The sequence below is a fragment of the Aplysia californica genome, unplaced genomic scaffold (genome assembly GCF_000002075.1).
Source record: "Aplysia californica isolate F4 #8 unplaced genomic scaffold, AplCal3.0 scaffold00363, whole genome shotgun sequence".
Taxonomy (NCBI): Eukaryota; Metazoa; Mollusca; class Gastropoda; order Aplysiida; family Aplysiidae; genus Aplysia; species Aplysia californica.
Window position 1 is genome coordinate 196,674 of NW_004797633.1, and position 2,034 is coordinate 198,707.

The 2,034-nt window shown below is 43.6% G+C and overlaps 1 pseudogene; it reads left to right on the plus strand.

The window, feature by feature from the left end:
* The first annotated feature begins 48 nt into the window (after positions 1-48).
* Positions 49-156, plus strand: LOC118478074 (annotated as a pseudogene).
* The last annotated feature ends 1,878 nt before the right edge of the window (positions 157-2,034 follow it).

Here is a 2,034-nt window from a genome sequence, read left to right on the forward strand (position 1 = left end):
GGGGGGGGGGATACTATTTTTCTATTTGTTTTTCACCATTCCGTCATTATCGCTTCTCGGCCTTTTGGATAAGATCAAAGTGTAGTATCTGTTCTTACCAGCTATAGCAATTCTTCATTAAGATTTGCTCTAATCTGTCTTTTACCCAAACCTCTTTCAATTTGTAGTACGACATTCATCATAAATGCACAGCCCTATAAGGGAGCTCTATCACATCTCTTGGTAACATGTTGAACTGTGGTGCATACCACCCGACGTCAACCCGACGATAAAAGTATTTCGTCATTCTTGAGTGCGAGTTGAGAGCCTGTGTGGCTTCCCTCCACATGATTCGGTCAACCAGAATTTTGCCGTATGCTTACAAAACGCCTTTTTCTTACTCACAGAACTTTTAAGATAAACGGGCGGGGTTTTTTTTCCAGCGTAACATTTTTAAAAAACACTCTTCCGAAATTTGAATGCTGACTTGTTCAAAAAGTAGTCGCAGTTTCACTTTGACTTTTTCACACAAGTAGGGTAACTGATCGGACTGTCGATTCAGCAAATACAAAAATTGGCACCACGAATGAAATAAAAAGGCGTTTGGTCATCCTTGGGCAGAATATGTGTTCAATCAGACGTCCTGGCCGTCGTCTGTGGTGTTACGGTTTAGAATCTATAGCGCTTCGCCGTCGATTGGCGATGGGAGAGAATCTTATCCGAGTATGTATCTCAGTCTTTCTGCCAGGACGTTGTGTCCCTCTCAGCCCGAGTAAGCCATGGCAGCAGGGTTGAAGCTTGTCTCCTTTGATCTATCCTTTAATGTTGAAGAAGGCTTCCTCCACTTTTTTAAATGTTTGTGAACTGCTATTTCCGGGTGCCGTAATAGTCGAAGCAGACTTTGTGCCGTTGAGGCTAGAGAGGTGAGCAGGAGGGAGTAGCATCTTTGGTAAGCCTGATTCCCCGAATGGACTTCTCTGTTGACATCCACCCCTTGGCTCCCATATGACCTAAAGCAGTTGCGAGCGCCGTAAAACCTAAACTAACTAGAAGAAGGCTTAAAACTCCAACGTTAAGGAAAGAGGCCGTGCCTATTTCATTAATGTACTGAGATTGAAAGGGAAAGGGCTTTGCGCACAATTTACCGTTACTGTTGCATGTTCTCGAAGACTGTCAGGTAAAAATGTCGTTGCTATTTTTATTTGATTGTTATTGACTTCATAGAAGTCTTTTTTCCTTGGTAGTGGGCGGGGTTGTTTTGGGGTTGTTGTTTTTTTTTTGGTTTTTTTTTGGGGGGTGTCTTAATGAAATATATGATTGATTGAAGATCGCCATAGGTCATTCCTACGCATTTTCATCCCCTCTTGCTCGCTGACTCTTGTGTACTTTTTCCTTGCCCAAAATGGCCGCTATTGTGTCGATAGATGTGCTTCTTTTAACTCAAACTACAAAAACCCCTTGATGACTGCTAATGCTGCAGAGGTTCGTCTACTTTACGTGACATATTTCACTGTCACAACTAGCTGAGGCAGGTGGCTGGAGGGTTCCACTGAAAGGTCTTAATCCTTTTCTTCCGCTTCGTTGTTTCTTTATGTCTGTGCCGCACACCTTCCTTGCATTGAATGACGGTTATTGTGTCGATATGCTTCTTCGCACTCAGAAAAGAGGTGTTAATAGCTGCGGTTAGTTTTCGGCGGAGCATGCCTGTGCATTATTTAACAGTCACACAAGCACGTGGACGGGGTTACACGTATTAACAACGTAAGTCGCTGACTACCAACCCCTGTCGGCTATGTTTGACCTCTGACCCATGACAAAGTTTACAGCTCCCGTCGTCCTCTGTCTTTTCCCATCTATTGTCTGGTCTATAGAACTGGGAGAAAAAATACAGAAAGTGCTGTAGCATTAAGAGCTGGCTATCCTTGCGAAGTTTTCGGGTTGCATGAAGAGAAGCAGTCCCATGTTTGGGCAGCACTAAACGAAAGTCAGGTATACTTTTCACCTTCAGTGTGCGTGTCACCTCTATAAAATTTCGAACTTCTCTGTGTCCAACAC